This window comes from Schistocerca piceifrons, chromosome 1, assembly GCF_021461385.2.
Source record: "Schistocerca piceifrons isolate TAMUIC-IGC-003096 chromosome 1, iqSchPice1.1, whole genome shotgun sequence".
NCBI classification, from domain to species: domain Eukaryota; kingdom Metazoa; phylum Arthropoda; class Insecta; order Orthoptera; family Acrididae; genus Schistocerca; species Schistocerca piceifrons.
In genome coordinates this window covers 975,634,242-975,652,317 of record NC_060138.1, presented here as the reverse complement: position 1 = coordinate 975,652,317, position 18,076 = coordinate 975,634,242, and the positions used below count along the sequence as shown (strand labels likewise).

The 18,076-nt window shown below is 42.4% G+C and overlaps 1 long non-coding RNA gene and 1 other non-coding gene across 2 annotated transcripts in view; one reads left to right on the top strand and one right to left on the bottom strand.

Moving 5' to 3' along the window:
* LOC124803641 overlaps positions 1–18,076 on the top strand; it is a 1,814,685-nt gene that overhangs the window by 1,024,846 nt on the left and 771,763 nt on the right. The window lies entirely within an intron of this gene.
* On the bottom strand, positions 11,706–11,780 carry Trnas-cga. The gene has a single exon. It is a non-coding gene; the product is annotated as a tRNA-Ser (tRNA).

Here is an 18,076-nt window from a genome sequence, read left to right as displayed (position 1 = left end):
TTGACTGTTCGGAAATTTAAGATCTTCCGCAATTCTAAGAATGACATACATCCATGTTCGTGGTTAGATCAATTTATGTACGCACTCCCACCAAATTGGCCACTAAGTCACAAACTAGAAATTATGTGCGGCTATTAAAGTCCTCAGGGGATTCACTACACTAAGTGAATATGTGCCGTAGCGTGCATAGGGCCCCGAGCTGTAGTGGTGCTATTTCTCTTTTAGTTTTCTGTACCGCTGCCAACCCTTTTACTATTCTTTGCACCTGTCAAACCAACTCTTCGACTATCAATCTATCTAGTGAGTAAGTAAACAATAACCTGATATGACTATTTTACCCAAAAGAGATTTCGGAAATTACCATTTGGACTTACTGTATCTTCAGCAGCATTCATTCCTAGCTTAAATGAAATTTTACCTGTTTATCTTCGTGACAATATTACTTCGTATGTTGACGACATTCTTATTGCTAAACATTCTTGGAGTGAGCACAACAAAATTTTGGATTCATCATTACGTATTTTTGCAAAAGTTGGCATTACAGTGAACTTAGAAAAATCTGAATTTGGTCGTTCTCAGGTGAAATTTCTCGGTCACATTATTTGTACAGAAGGTATTCTTCCTGATCCAGAGAAATTAGACGCTGTTCGTAATTATGCTGTTCCTACCACAAAACGTGAGGTTCGTAGTTTCCAAAATTTTTGTGGAATGATATACTTTTGAAAAAATTTTGTGGAATGATATACTTTTGAAAAATTTTTGGGGAATGACATACTTTTGAGAAACTAACAGCTAGATGTAAACATGCGGAGAGTACAAGGATACCGCGCTGTGTTTTGGCGGCGGCATATACTCAAAGCAACAGTCAAGTCTGCGAGCCGCACAAGGCAGTCGTTGACCGCAAACAATTGCTTCCTACGTCATGCGCCGACAGCTGATCGAGCGCTCAGTGGGAATGCACTGACAGCCGTAAACATATACACAGTTTAATTTCTCCGATTAAATTCAGTATAAAGCTATAGTGACTTGATGAATTATGTTATTAACGTTCAGTATTTTTCAGGATACGGTTCTATAAAATATTTAAGAACTTCAGGTAAATTCTGTGTGTCCCCGACGTTAAGAGGACTTGCTATCGAGAAAATTTCAGAAAGAATGTAATTTCCAAGAAGAAACTAATAAACTAAAAAAAAGGTAACTATTAATTGAGTTTATTTTTCAGGTAACATATTTCCACTTAGGTACGTACTTTAGACGTAATTTGCTGCTCGCGATTACGTGATTCATACTTTGTGCTAAATTTCATGTTCTATGAAATTACTTGTGAAGCGACGTGCTTGCGTACGTTAACTGATTTTGACAATGATTATTAATGAACTGGGTTGTAACTTGTGCATATTATGCATCGCTTGGCTGCACTGCTTTTCCACTGATGTCATATTTTTTTATTATGTGCCTGCTGTGCTTATTTATTTAAATTATAATTGTAACCTGATTAATTGTGCTGACTGTGATTATGTATGTAAGTTATACTGTGTGATTTATCTGCTTGCGCCTTCACGTTTAATTATTAAGGTGACATATGAACATTTATTTGCTTATGCTGATATGATACTAATGACCTGTTTATTACGTAAGATATATGTTTACTACTATGTGTATGGATTGCATATTTACACATTTCTGTTTTGTTGTCATAACTACTCTTTAATTTGGTATATGGAAATGCTGATATACTGTGTATGAACATAGAGTTTAGGTCACATTGTGGTATTAATTATAGATTGTTCGCTTGGTAGAGCCTCGTTGTAAGAATTGTGCTGCATCCACTTGTTGACATTCTGTTCTCTACTGGTATATTTACTCGCTATTGCATGTTTTGCCTACGCTCAGTGCCTTATATTTTTAAGATAAGAAATGAACTGCTATAATTCGACGAACGACATTAGTACAAGAAACTTCATAGAAGTCACATGAGCTGGAGGTTTTATGGAAGCTGTATAAATTTATGCTAATAGGAAGGAAGCTAACGACATGACATACCAACACTAGGTTTAGACCATTGACAGTCATTACACTGCATTCTTCGTGAGCAATTGAAATAGGAAGTGACACTTGACACAAGAAATACTCCACATGTTTGCTTCTGCCACAATTCTTGAAGTGATGTACACACTGTGAAATATTATGATCATTCACGCTCCGTAATCGTACTTAATTACTGAGAGTTATTCGAACTAAGTCTGTTAGAGGTCATGTATGCATTTCTTTGTTTATAATTCATAATGAGTAGAAGATTTGGGTCAGATGGATTACACAGAGGTTGTGTGTTGACAGTGTGTCTTCGGATTGTATGGGATGATGAGGTTTGCATTAGGATTTTATCTGTACTTGTTCGAGGAGACTGACTAGAGGAAAGAGTTGTTATGGAAGTGAAATGATATTGGTAATAAGGTTTATATGTATCGACGTATTGAAGAAGTGTTATTGAGGTATTATTGAGATTATGTGAAGTTGATGATTATTGGAGTTTTGGTGGACAAAAGGTAAGGTAAATGCTATTAATGATAAGGTTTATATGTATCGACGTAAGAGGTATTATTGAAGTATTGAGATTATGTGATGCTGATGATTATTGGAGTTTTGGTATATAAGAGGCAAAGTAAGTGAGGAGCATATTTTTTTTTTGTTGGTCTTATGGAACAAGGAGGATGAAGATAGCAGACTAGAACACTAAAGTAGAAGGAAGATAGTCTATACACACACTTTGTTAAATCACTAAGCAGTATATACTTTTTTTTGAAGAGAGGAAGTATTTGCATATCTTGGCTCACTGACAGTTGTTCAACAACAGTACATTTGATCTGGCTTGGCAAACATTGGTCTTGACATGATGACTATGACGTTGACTTAACTATTATTGACTGTTATACATTGCTGCCACTATTACTTGATACACAAGATGAACATCAAATTTTGACAGAATTGCATTTACACAGTTAACACTATTCAATTACACAGTAGTACTTAATGTAGATGAAAGATGAGTGAGTGTGTTTTGTGTGTTTTCCATTCCTAATCCTACCCACCTATCTCCTAAATATTATTTTATTTGTTTGTTGTGGCTTGCACTGACACCCATAACTATTATAGGTTTACTGATATTTGAGTATTTGTAATAGTTAATATGACAATTATCTGATATCATTTTTGTGTTTATTAGAATTTATATGTCTAGTGTGTAAAAGCATTTGTATGTGTATTCAAACTATTGTTCATGCCTGAACTGTCTGATTAGTTATGGTGAATATTATGGACTGTTACCTGCACTTTTCAACATGATGTGTGACACTTAGAACTTTTTAATTTCTGCTGATGAACTGTGTGATCAGTGATAGTAAATATTATGGACTGTTACTTGAACTTTTTCTACATGATTGGTGCCACTAGGACATGTTTGATTTCTGCTAATAAACTCTGATGAACAGTGTGATCAGTGATAGTGAATATTATGGACTGCTCTCTGGACCTGCTCATCATTGCTAGGTGCAACTGATGGACTGCTTGTACTGAAATAATGTCACTTGTTGCTGTCTGCACCTGCTCAACATTGCTGGGTGCCACTGATGGACTGCTTCTACTGAAATGATGTCAGTTGTTGGTGTCTGCACCTGCTCAACTTTACTGGGTGCAACTGATGAACTGCTTCTACTGAAATAATGTCACTTGTTGCTGTGTGTACCTCTTCAACATTGCTGGGTGCCACAGATGGAACTGCTTCTACTGAAATAATGTCACTTGTTGCTGTCTGCACCTACTCAACATTGCTGGGTGCCACTAATGGAACTGCTTCTACTGAAATGAAGTCACTTGTTGGTGTCTGCACCTGCTCAACATTACTGGGTGCACAGATGAAGCTACTTCTATGGAAATGATGTCGCTTGTCGGTGTCTGCACCTGCCCAACTTTACTGGGTGCCACTGATGAACTGCTTCTACTGAAATAATGTGACTTGTTGCTATGTGTATCTGCTCAACACTACTAGGTGCAACAGATGGAACTGTTTCTACTGAGATAATGTCACTTGTTGGTGTCTGCACCTACTCAACAGTGCTAGGTGCCACTGATGGACTGCTTCTACTGAAATGATGTCACTTGTTGGTGTCTGCACCTCCTCAACATTGCTGGGTGCCACTAATGGAACTGCTTCTGCTGAGAAATGTGACTTGTTGCTGTGTGTACCTGCTCAACTTTACTGGGTGCCACTGATGAACTGCTTCTACTGAAATAATGTCACTTGTTGCTGTGTGTACCTGCTCAACTTTACTGGGTGCCACTGATGAAACTGCTTTTACTAAAATGATGTCACTTGTTGGTGTTTGCACCTGTTGACCATCGCTGGGTGCTACTACTGGAACTAATCATTGAAAGCATTTTATGTGAACATTTGTATAAACTGATTTTTTGTGTATTGTGTAAACTATTATGTAAAGCCACATGTATGAAAGAATTTGTATTGCCTACTGTATTTTATATATTAGGTTATTGAAAGGTCAGTGCAAAGCCAAAATTTTAACTAATTATGTGATATTTAGGTATTAATATTATCTTTTATTTTTGTCTGTATTTTTGTGGACGAATTTGGTGGTATTTTCACCACCAATGCTGGCAAAAATACCATCAAATTCTGGCCTGTGGAGGAGGGGCATATGAAAGGTGGCTACACTGAGCCACAGTGCCAGAGATTGCGCCAAAGAGTATTATTAAGCCGCCTCCACAGTGCTTGGAGAGAACTCGTAGTAGTCAGTGCTTGTCGAGAGCTCGTAGTAGTCAGTGCCTGTCGAGGACTCGGGGTAGCCTGTGCTGAGATGTTGTAGTGAGGAGTGTTTGTTGAGATGTGCTAGTAGGCTGTGCTTGCTGAGATGTGATACTGAAGAGTCTTGTTGAGATGTGGTAGTAGAGAGGCGGTGTGGAGATATACTGTAAGGATTAGAGTGATTTTCATCAATATAAATGAGGTAACAAACTCCGTTTCTTTTTTTTCATTATTTCGGTGTCCTAAATAATGCGTCATTACAGGTTCAGTCAACAAAGCATCTGGCGTATGTTCTTGTATTAGAGTGTAATTCTGCTTTCCTTGAGCAATTATAGTATTTCTAATTTTCTTTTATCACGTCAGTATAATTGGTATTTAAAAATTCTTGTCTTGTTGGAGAAGAACCGTGCCAGATGTGTACGTTGAGTCACATTCCCACACACAGAACAATTACACTTGAGCTTTGGTTTAGTAGGTTTTATAGTTGCTGGGGACTTAATTAATTAACTGTGTTAACGAAAATTTTCTTTCATTGTTTGTTGTTATTGTATGCAATCAGATTGCGTACAAAAACTAGTCAGGGCCAACCGTTTACGAGACATTATGTAATCGGACTTACAGCTACCAAAAACCAAAAATATTCGCATTTTAAATAATTAAGCCCCCATGCACTGTATAGAATGACGCGATGAGTGTCGCCTTTCGGAATTATTCCTGTCCCAAATGCGACCCGACTGTAATAGTAACTACCTAAGTAACAACAACTGCCCTATTTCCTAAACATGCAGCGCAGTTGCTGAGAAGAATACATACCTCCAAGTGAAATGTAGGTGGTATGTGACTTAATGCAGTGTAGTAAGTTGCTCTAATGTTTAAAGCGTGCATAGCAAAATACACCATCGGGTTGATTTCATATGAGAACATTTATTGTAGTCTGTAAACAACTTAATACATATATTTAAAATTTACACAATCTACATCTATATCTACATCTACATGATTACACTGCAATTCACATTTAAGTGCTTGGCAGAGGGTTCATTGAACCACGATCATACCATCTCCCTACCGTTCCACTCCCGAACAGCGCGCGGGAAAAACGAACACCTAAACCTTTCTGTTCGAGCTCTGATTTCTCTTATTTTATTTTGATGATCATTCCTACCTATGTAGGATGGGCTCAACAAGATATTTTCGCATTCGGAAGAGAAAGTTGGTGACAGAAATTTCGTAAATAGATCTCGCCGCGACGAAAAACGTCTTTGCTTTAATGACTTCCATCCCAACTCGCGTATCATATCTGCCACACTCTCTCCCCTATTACGTGATAATACAAAACGAGCTGCCCTTTTTTGCACCCTTTCGATGTCCTCGTCAATCCCACTTGGTAAGGATCCCACACCGCGCAGCAATATTCTAACAGAGGACGAACGAGTGTAGCGTAAGCTGTCTCTTTAGTGGACTCGTTCGTCCTCTGTTAGAATATTGCTGCGCGGTGTGGGATCCTTACCAGCTGTCTCTTTAGTGGACTCGTTGCATCTTCTAAGTGTCCTGCCAATGAAACGCAGCCTTTGGCTCGCCTTCCCCACAATATTATCTATCTGGTCTTTCCAACTGAAGTTGTTCGTAATTTTAACACCCAGATACTTAGTTGAATTGACAGCCTTGAGAATTGTACTATTTATCGAGTAACCGAATTCCAAAGGATTTCTTTTGGAACTCATGTGGATCACCTCACACTTTTCGTTATTTAGCGTCAACTGCCACCTAGCACACCATACAGCAATCTTTTCTAAATCACTTTGCAACTGATACTGGTCTTCGGATGATCTTACTAGACGGTGTCAAAAGCTTTCCGGAAATCTAGAAATACGGAATCAACTTGAGATCCCCTGCCGATAGCGGCCATTACTTCGTGCGAATAAAGAGCTAGCTGCGTTGCACTAGACCGATCTTTTCTGAAACCACGCTGATTACGTATCAATAGATCGTTCCCTTCGAGGTGATTCATAATGTTTGAATACAATATATGCTCCAAAACCTTACTGCAAACCGACGTCAACGATGTAGGTCTGTAGTTCGATGGATTACTCCTACACAATCTTGTGACGATAAAGTATTTGTTGGCAGATGTCCAAACCCAGCATTACACTCAAGGAAATAGTATTTTTACGGCCTCAATTTGACGCAAGGGTGTGTTGCTAGACTGTGTTATGCAAGTAATGGAAATCTGTCAGCGTTATACCCCACAGCTGCTCGGCCGACCGAAAGACCGAACACGATGATTCAGGCGATCCCATCGTTTGGGTTTACGTCTTACACGTTACAGCTCAGATCGATGTCATTCTCATACCTCTCTGCACATCTGCGGAAATTACTTTATTTCCGAAGAAAAGCCGTTATCGCCGACCGTCTAACCACAGCGTGCCTGCCAAAAACCGCATCTTTCATCCCAACACGCATAGAGCATAACTACAGTGTTAGAGCTACTTCAGTTTCATTCAAATCCTATAAAGGGTGAATGTAGTATCATCTGCCAAGTTACATCTTACTGTAGAGTGGCTTCGTAGAAAAACCACTTACAAATAAGACAAAACACGTGAATAAACCTTGCACTTTCGTTTTTCTGTTTTAAGTCAGAACTTTGATGGTTTTTACGGTGCTTTCCGTCTTCCTCTGTTATAAAACGATGTGTTCGTCTCTTCATGCCATCTATAAATTACGTCCCCGTAGATTTATTTTAGCCGGTGTAAACAGTATTGTTTTTATCAACTTTTCCAACGTTTCCCCCCTCCAGAGGCAAGTACAAATTCCTCAGTTTATTAATACGGCTCCTTATTGAGACATCAGCATTTCTTCTTTCCTCGCCTATTGATTTAAGCGTCTAAATATTTGGTATTTTACGTATTAGGTTTTAAGCTCCTTCCGAGGCACCACATTGCATGTCCTGCTTCGTTTACTTCACGTTAATCATGCTACCGCAGTACATTTTAACTTCTTTGTAATCTCAGTCTCCGGATTTCGTTACTCAAACCCACATCAGTGTTTGATACCAGCAGAGATCTTTAGCAAGAAAAAAAGGACTGTGCTAACCAATTACTACAATAGTGTCCACAAGACAGGTATAGACACGAAATAAGATTATGTAATCTATACTGCATATCGAAATGTTTACAAAAGAAAGAGTAATCACAAGATATTTGCATTACTCCAGTGTTCCAAACACTTAAATCATTCGAAAAGTTCTGAAACCAAAGATAAAAATTCAGGAAAATGTAACTAAATCATAAGTCCCGTCCACAACAACAAAGAAAGTAACCGTATATTATCACATGTAACTGCCAGACATGCTTAGCATACGCTTTATGAAGCTCTAGTGGAATCAAATGACATTTATGAAAAAGAACTGCTAAGGAGGTGTATTCCAAATTTTCTCTCAGTTGTTCTGCCACTAATATTGCTGAGTCGGGAGGTCGGTAAAAGGAGCCAATTATTAACCTAGCTCGGTTGTTGAGTGTAACCTCCACCCATAATAATTCACAGGAACTATCCACTTCTTCTTCATTACTACAGGATAAACTACTACTAATAGCGACAAACACGCCACCACCGGTGGCATGCAATCTATCCTTCCTAAACACCGTCTGTGCTTTTGTAAAAATTTCGGCAGAATTTATCTCTGGCTTAAGCCAGCTTTCTGTGCCTATAACGATTTCAGCTTCGGTGCTTTTATCAGCGCTTGAAGTTCCGGTACTTTACCAATGCAGCTTCGACAGTTTACAATTACAATACCGATTTCTGTTTGGTCCTCGCATGTCCTGACTTTGCCCCACATCCTTTGAGGCTGTTGCCCTTTCTGTACTTGCCCGAGGCCATCTAACCAAAAAACCGCCCAGTCCACGCCACACAACCCCTGCTACCCATGTAGCCGCCTGCTGCGTGTAGTGGACTCTTGACCTATCCAGTGGAACCCGAAACCCCACCACCCTACGGCGCAAGTCGAGGAATCTGCAGCCCACCCGGTCGCAGGACCGTCTCAGCCCCTGATTCAGACCCTCCACTCGGCTCTGTACCAAAGGTCCACAGTCAGTCCTCGACGATGCTGCAGATGGTGAGCTCTGCTTTCATCCCGCTAGCGAGACTGGCAGTCTTCACCAAATCAGATAGCCGCCGGAAGCCAGAGAGGATTTCCTCCGATCCATAGCGACACACATCATTGGTGCCGACATGAGCGACCACCTGCAGATGGGTGCACCCTGTACACTTCATGGCATCCAGAAGGACCCTTTCCACATCTGGAATGACTCCCCCCGGTATGCACACGGAGTGCACATTGGTTTTCTTCCCCTCTCTTGCTGCCATATCCCTAAGGGGCCCCATTATGCGCCTGACGTTGGAGCTCCCAACTACCAGTAAGCCCACCCTCTGCGACCGCCCAGATCTTGCAGACTGAGGGGCAACCCCTGGAACAGGACAAGCAGCCATGTCCGGCCGAAGATCAGTATCAGCCTGAGACAGAGCCTGAAACCGGTTCGTCAGACAAACTGGAGAGGCCTTCCGTTCAGCCCTCCGGAATGTCTTTCGCCCCCCTGCCACATCTCGAGACAACCTCCCACTCTACCACAGGTGAGGGATCAGCCCCAATGTGGGCAGTATCCTGGGCAGCCACAGTCGTAGTCCGATCGGGGGATGCGTGGGACGAGCTGGCCGTCCCAGACAAACCCCCATCCGGACCCCCACAGTGATGCCCATTGGCAACAGCCTCAAGCTGTGTGACCAAAGCCAACACTGCCTGAAGCTGGGAGCGAACGGATGCCAACTCAGCCTGCATCTGAACACAGCAGTTGCAGTCCCTATCCGTGCTAAAAACTGTTGTGCAAAGAACGTCTGAACTAATGTACATAGAGCGCAAACAAATCGACACAAAATTTAAACGGTTATTAAAATACAAGATTGCCTAGTAACTGCAGTAATGCTGCTGCTTGCGCACTGCTGACACACTGCTCGGCGGTGGAAGGAGACTACGCGATTTTCACTATTCAGGTACTAAAACGCGGTGCTACAACTCTCAAATACTATAATACGCCAGACATTTATGAATTAAACAATGCAGGTACCAAAAATACTCAAAGAAATTAAGAATTAAACTATGTAACAAATAAGTGAGCTAGGAGTATACGACCTTCTGGTGGCAGCTGCTTATCCAACGGCGGCAGGGAGCACACTGGCTGTGACCAACCGACACTGGCCGTTCAAAACTAAAACAGAAGACAGACGACTACGCGAATTGACACTATTCAGGTACTAAAACGCGATGCTACAACTCTCAAATACTATAATACGCTCGAAATTTATGAATTAAACAATGCAAGTACCAAAAACACGCAAAGAAATTAAGAATTAAACTATGTAACAAATAAGTGAGCTAGGAGTATACGACTTTCTGCTGGCAGCTGCTTATCCAACGGCGGCAGGGAGCACACTCATAATTTCTGTGGCCCTCTGATGTACGGCTAGCACCTTGGTAGGAAAAGGTGGGGTTGGTTTGCTAAAGTCTGAAGTCACGAGCGCAGAGCTGGCGCTGGCATCTTTTAGTAGTAGGGGAGAGTTTTCAGATAGGATTGGCGTATGAAAGTAGACTGAAGCGCCTAGAGCCGCACGGCCACACCGGCCGGCAGGTACGTAAAGGAAAGGCAAAGTCTTGAGGTTCGCTCGCGAATCCCGATCGAGAGCAGATCTACTTTGATTTCGGATAAGGACTTCAGTCGAGAGCGGAAGGTAGCGCATCTTTTGGAAACCACTAGGGTCAGTGTTGCTAATAACACGCTCACATCTTCTCTGTATGCATGAGCTTATTAACCAGCCACAAAGGTTGCCGTCACTGTTTTATTCCCATTAGGATTTTTTTGCACCGTCTCTTTTTCAAGAGCAACTATAGTCAGTGTTTTAATAAATTTGAGTGTTTAAACGACAGTGGCGTTCATGAAATATCTTCCAGTCACATGATATTTATTACGCAAATCTCCACTATAGAAACTACACCTATGACCTATTATCGTCTTTTCCGTCTGAGATTGTGCACTTGCAAATTTATAGGTTAGGTCCTAGAAAAGCAGTCTTCCCGCAGTAAAATGTCTGTATTGGGAGATAAATATAGGAAGAGGGAATTTCGCATGGTATCGTAACATATTTACTGGTGTAAAGAATTGGGTAGCATCTAGTGAGATAGATTTGATAAACAAATGCTGACGCCTGAAGAGGTTCAATCGCTTAACGTCTGCAGAATCTCAGAGGTATCTCATCGGGTCCAGATGTCCTTACTCTCTGCCATTTTAGTGTTCGAGCGATGACTGAACAACGAATCGTATTACGATCTTCCGTGACGAAACTGTATCGGAATAACGAATGCAGTACTTCGGTCTTCTCTCTGTCGTCTTTCTTTTCGGTGTCGGTATGGACTCAGAGATCCCCATACTGACTTTACATAAGACTAGTACCACTAAGGTATTTTAGTCACATCGGTTGCCAAAATTTTACTTTCGAATTCATGCAACGCTCCCTCGTTGCTCTTCTTACGCTCATTTTCACTTCTTACAGCTTTTAATTGTTGGCTTGGCTTTAACTTCGCTTAGACCCGTCCTAAAGTTCTCTTTACTAATACTGCTACTACGCCACGGTGAATCTTTCCCATGCCTCAAAACCTTTATTCAGTACATAACGGGCTAAGCATTGTTTACCAATGATTTCGAAATTTATCCATTTGCGCTCCACATCGTCGTGCTATGAAATGAATATTTACACTTTATACCTTGTCACTTTTGTTATCAAAAATATTTTCCTACCTTTCTTAACATTATTAGTCATGAAACTTCCTGGCAAATTAAAACTGTGTGTCGGACCGAGACTCGAACTCGGGACCTTTGCCTTTCGCGGGCAAATACTCTACCAACTGAGCTATCCAAGCACGACTCACGCCCCGTCCTCACAGCTTTAATTCCGCTAGTACCTCGTTTCTTACCTTCCAAACTTCACAGAACGTCTCCTGCGAAACTTGCAGAACTAGCACTCGTGGAAGAAAGGATATTACGGAGACATGGCTTAGCCACAGCCTCAGGGATGTTCCTAGAATGAAATTTTCACTCTAGAGCGGAGTGTGCGCTGATATGAAACTTCCTGGCAGATTAAAACTGTGTCCGGACCGAGACTCAAACTCGGGACCTTTGCCTTCCGCGCGCTGTGAGGACGGGGCGTGAGTCGTGCTTAGGTACCTCAGTTTGTAGAGCACTTGCCCGCGAAAGGCAAAGGTCCCGAGTTCGAGTCTCGGCACGGCACACAGTTTTAATCTGCCAGGAAGCTTCATATCAGCGCACACTCCGCTGTGGAGTGAAAATTTCATTTTATTATTAGTCATTTATATTATAACTTTACGAAACAGATTCGCAAGTTCCGAATATGTATTTTGTCAAATGTTTGCGACGTACGAAAATTAGTGCCGGACCAGAACTCGAACCAGGATACCGCGCTTAAGGTGGGCGGTCGCCTTCACTGCTTCCCCTAGCCAAGCACGTCTCCAGCAGAGCATCAAACTTCCATATGTCACGAAGTCCATAACCATTACGCTCGCACAGTTCGCAATTCCCGCATTGGGAGAGACGAAAATTTTATTGTTACTTTAGCCCGTCGAGGCATGGATACCTCATAGATTTTTATACTGTCCGTGGTTAAGCTTTGTCTGTATCTTCATGTCACAGTTTCCTTCATTTGTACTCAGGTGATTAATGTGAAAAGGTCTCCAACGTGATGTATATTTTAACAGTCTTATGATCACTGCTACCTTCCTCCACGTTTATTGGAAAGTTCTGGTCTGTTGGTTGCTACGAGATTTGAGGCCTTGCCCTCACGAGTTTGTTCTCTAGTTGCTCTAAGTAATATCGGACAATCGGCTCGAGTTCTTATCGCGTGGGTCTCTCATTCTATAGCTACCAAAGTGAAGTCTGCCACTATCTCAGTACCGTTACCAGAAAATGTGCTCAGGATATTATATATGTTGTCTCTTGAAGTGCACTGCTGCCATAGCTCCTGATGCATGTGGTCTATAAAGGAATCCGATTCCTCTAATGCTTAAATTCACCTACATTATTTTATAGTTGGCATCTGCAATAACCTCTCTAGATATTATCGAATTACTTAAAACAACTACGCCATCACTATTAGCACATGATGTAGCCTTGTAATGTACACTGAACTAAGGATTTCGTTGCTGTCGACTTCCTGTTTCGATCAGCTTTGTTAATAATACTGTCTGGTGATGGGTGTGCGCCACTGGAGCTGTCGAGTGGAAAGCCTGGGAGTTGTTGGGCGTAGGTTACACAACAGTAAAAAAGAAAATAAAAATACCCTAAACCTGTGCTCGTCTAACTGCTGCTCGTGGGCTGCATGTGGTCCCAATCGAGTACTGTGCGTGCGGCCCCGCGGACTTCAGCCGTATTTTGTAATACATATGCATCTAGCAACTAACAGCGGATCCAAAAGAACGCAGTTAACGTTAGAAGCTTCTTATGTGTGTAGTTCTCCTGCCCAGCGACAAACAGAAATAACTGAAGACTGTAATGTTTCAAGATATGCTTAACTTTAATTGTCGTTGGTGAATTAGATCTTGAGTTAAGAAAGTTGGCCTTACCTTGGGGGGGAGGACGGGGGGGGGGGGACGGGGGAGGGGGGAGATGAAGCGTAGGTTGACCCTCTACTGCGGCGTCAGAGGACGTGAGACAGGGAATGTGTCATTGCTTCTGTCCCATTGCTGACAGTGTACTGACAACTATCGGGCTAAAATGACTCGTACCGATGAGCTGCCATGATATAAATTTTGAAACAGAAGTAAAATGGTGTCGGGCACACATATTATACACTGAGAAGACAAAAGTCATGGGATAGCGATATGCACATGTACAGTCCGCACAATTAGCAACATTTTGCATCGATTGTTCTCTGCTTCATACTGTTGCTCGTAGTATACAGAATTATTTAGTTTAAAAATTTAGTAATAAGATCAGTATAATTGCGGTCGGAGGTTCCGCCACAGAATGTTGGGGTTGGCTCATGAGCAAAAACGTTTCACGATCACGTCTCCAAACCAATATTGGGTTAACAAAAGAAATAAAAAAACTACGCGCAAAGAGTGTGTAGTGTCGCTAACGTCATGCGACCCACAAGTGCTATAAACTGACCTAAGTGAACTTAGATACACGATGATTTAACGTCAAGCACTGCTAGACGGCACAGAAAATTAATTCACCATAAACTTCGATAAAGCAGAGGACTGACAGTCAAACAGGAGTGCTCCACTTGGATAATCTTAAACACATGGCGCAGTCACCACCTTTCTCTCTTCCTTGTCCTACCAACCCGTCGGTCACCGAACTGCTCCGATGTTCGCTTGTCCTCGCGATACGGCGTCTTCCTCGAGCGACCGCTTGCTGCGTAATCCACTCGCTGCCCAGCTGTCCAGACCATTCCAGTGCACCCTGCAAGACCCCACCCGGTCACTGCAGTCACACTGCCTTGTGGACACCGGTGAATTAGATCTGCGTGTATTCATCTCTAGCGTCTTCTCGTCCACAGCCAGAAAAATGCCTGCTAAATATGTCACCAGATCAGCAGACCGGGACCTCTACCGCGCCACGATTAACAGAGAACACTGACCATTAATACTTTTAACAAGCGGTACTGATTCTGGGTCCTTACCATGAATGTTCTTTAAATTTATTAATATCATATTAATCTTATCTATTGTAATTTTTCTTCCTATCTATGTAATTATGTAGTTCTCAATTCGTTCGAGCAATCAATCATTGATAATAGGAAACACAGTCGTAGCTCAGTCACTCAAAATGATCCAGAAATTTTACTTGTTAGAATGAAATCTGGCGATGATTCTTGTTCTCTGGAGGCTCGTGCTTTGCGGCAGTCTGCTAATCTGTACAAATAAAATGCCTCGTAATTTTAGGAGCGTTGTATAATCAGTCGGGAAATCTCAGATCAAGCGGATATTTGGCTCTGATGAAGTTTAACCTTCCGAAGAAGTAATGGAGCTCTTGGATTATTACATGCAGGTTCGTATCCAGTCTTTCAGAAGTTCCCTTCTGATTAACAACTACGCAATATATCGATGAATATCATTAATTCTCAAATGTCAAATAGACACCTATTGTATGAAGGAGCAATATATATATATATATATATATATATATATATATATATATATATATATGTATATATATATATATATATATATATATATATCTTTTAATCGTACAATTTCGTATCAGTTATCTTCTGTCATAAATCTCAATAATCAGATTACAGTTCCTCAAACAAAGCTCAGGCTAATCGGCACGCAGACAATCTCGGAAGCTTTTTTTCTAACAACCACCAAAAAGGGAGTACTACAAAGAATAATTATGCACTCATGGAATAGCTATTGTATGTAACTACTTTGCGCATGGATTCTGCGAGTATGAAGATATAAAATAAGTAAATGTCATTCAAGGGTAGAATTGTATCAGAATAACTCATCGAACATGAAGAGATATTACAGTATTTTCGGTCTGCGAGGCTCGGAGGGTGATGTGTCTCATCTAACTTCGATGTCTGAATCGTCGAACACCGGTGTGTACTCAGCTACCTGAACAGCCGTTTCCGCCGGCCGGAGTGGCCGTGCGATTCTAGGCTCTGCAGTCTGGAACCGAGCGACCGCTACGGTCGCAGGTTCGTATCCTGCCTCGGGTATTGATGTGTGTGATGTCCTTAGGTTAGTTAGGTTTAATTAGTTCTAAGTTCTATGCGACTGATGACCTCAGAAGTTAAGTCGCATAGTGCTCAGAGTCATTTGAACAGCCGTTTCCTTTGTGTAGTGCACGCCTGATCTACTGATGTGGCAGGTCAGTGTGTGCCTCTGGGTTGGATCTTCCACTCGGCACCGAACTAGAGGAGAGCGAAAACTCATGGTACGATTCTACAAATAGGACCTGGTGTCCGATCGTAACAGCCTTCACCAATTCAGCCAACTGCCTAAAGAAACCAAAGATGGCGTCAGAAAATAAGCAGCGAACTTCAGTCGTGTTGTCATGACCTACGATTTGCAGCTGGTTGCACCAAGTGTGTCCAATAACGATCACAGCGTCCTCCACACCTTAGACGAGACCTTGCGGTAAACATCGGCCTTTTCTCCAGACCCGTCTCTGACTTCGCTGAGAGGGCCCCATTGAATGCCTAATGTTGCACTTACAAGATCTTCACTTTTACCATCTAGCCATTCTGTCCACACGATGCAGTAGATAAACACATTTGAAGCAGATAATATACACATAAAGAAAGGTTTTGCATCACGCCTGTTCCCAGAACTCCTGAAGGTAGACGTTGACTGTGGATATTTTACGCAGACACAGTCCCTTCGACTATTCAGAGATGCCACTAAACCCGCCCAAAGATAGTTCAAATGGCTCTGAGCACAATGGGACTTAACTTCTGAGGTCATCCGTCGAACTACTTAAACCTAACTTACTGAAGGACATCACACACATCCATGCCCGAGGCAGGAATCGAACCTGCGAACGTAGCGGTCGCGCAGTTCCAGACTGTAGCGCCTACAACCGCTCCGCCACCCCGGCCGGCACCCAAAAATGTATACAACCGCGCATGAGCAGTGCCTATTAGACGAAGAGGGTCCGACAAACCATCAGTACTGGTCATTCCACCAGGAAGGACGTATTCTCTGTAGTTTAACGATGGCTGGACGGTCAATAGCGAGGTTCGATCGCGTCCGCATTGTTACTTTGTGCCAGGAAGGACTCTCAACAAGGTAAGTGTCCAGGTGTCACGGAGTCAACCAAAGCGATGTTGTTGGTACATGGAGGAGATACAGAGAGACAGGAACTGTCGACGACATGCCTCGCTCATGCCGCCCAAGGGCTACTACTGCAGTGGATGACCGCTACCTACTGATTATGGCTCAGAGGAACCATGACAGCAACGCCACAATGTTCAATAATGCTTTCCGTTCAGCCACAGGACGTCGTGTTATGACTCAAACTGCATGATGCGCAACTTCACTTCCGACGTCTATACCGAGGCCCATATCTGCAACCACGACGCCATGCAGCAAGGTACAGATGGGCCTAACAACATGCCGAATGGCCCGGTCAGACCTGGCATCATGTTCTCTTCACCGATCAGTGTCAGATTATTCTTCAACCAGACAATCGTCGGTGAAGTGTTTGGAGGCAACCCAGTTGCACTGTCCAGCGATTGCAGCAAGGTGGAGATTCCCTGCTGTTTTGAGGTGGCATTATGTGCGGCCGACGTACGCCATTGGTGGTCATGGAAGGCGTCGTAACGGTCGTAAGATCCGTGAATACTATCCCCCAACCGAAAGTGCAACTATATCAGCAGCATATTGGCGAGGCATTTCGCGCCCACATCATGCAGATCTTTTGAATGATTTCCTTGAGTATAACGACGTCGCTCGACTAAAGTGGCCAGCATGTTTCCCAGACATGAACCCTATCGAACACGCCTGGGATAAATTGAAAAAGGCGGTTTATGGACGACGTGACCCACCAACCACTCTGAGGGATCTACGCCGAATCACCGTTGAGGAGTAGGGCAATCTGGACCAACAGTGCATTGATGAACTTGAGGATAGTATACCATGACCAATACAGGCATGTATCAATGCAAGAGGACGTGCTACTGGGTATTAAGAGGTACTGGCGTGTACAGCAACCTGGACCACCACCTCTGAAGGTCTCGCTGTATGGTGGTACAACAGGCAATATGTGGTTTTCATGAGCAATAAAAAGGGCGGAAATGATGTTTATGTTGATCTCTATTCCAATTTTCTGTACAGGTTCCGGAATTCTCGAAACCGAGGTGATGCAAAACCTTTTTTGATGTGTGTGGTCTCTGTCATTTGATTTTTAACGCAACTGATACAGGTGACGGACGTACAGACGGACATAAATCTTAGGCGAAAACGAAACCGTTCACCACTGCTCTGTGATGCATAAGCAAAACTACTTGCAGTCGCTGCCATGCTGCATATTGTCACGTCACAGTATAACAGACATTACAATCGCACAATGAGTAATACACACGTCCTCTGCAATTTTCCGGATATAACTGGAAAATCAGCCACTGGCTCAACAGACGAGTCATCCCAAGCTGGCCCAGATATGCTGTCAGCATCATATAACAGCTCGT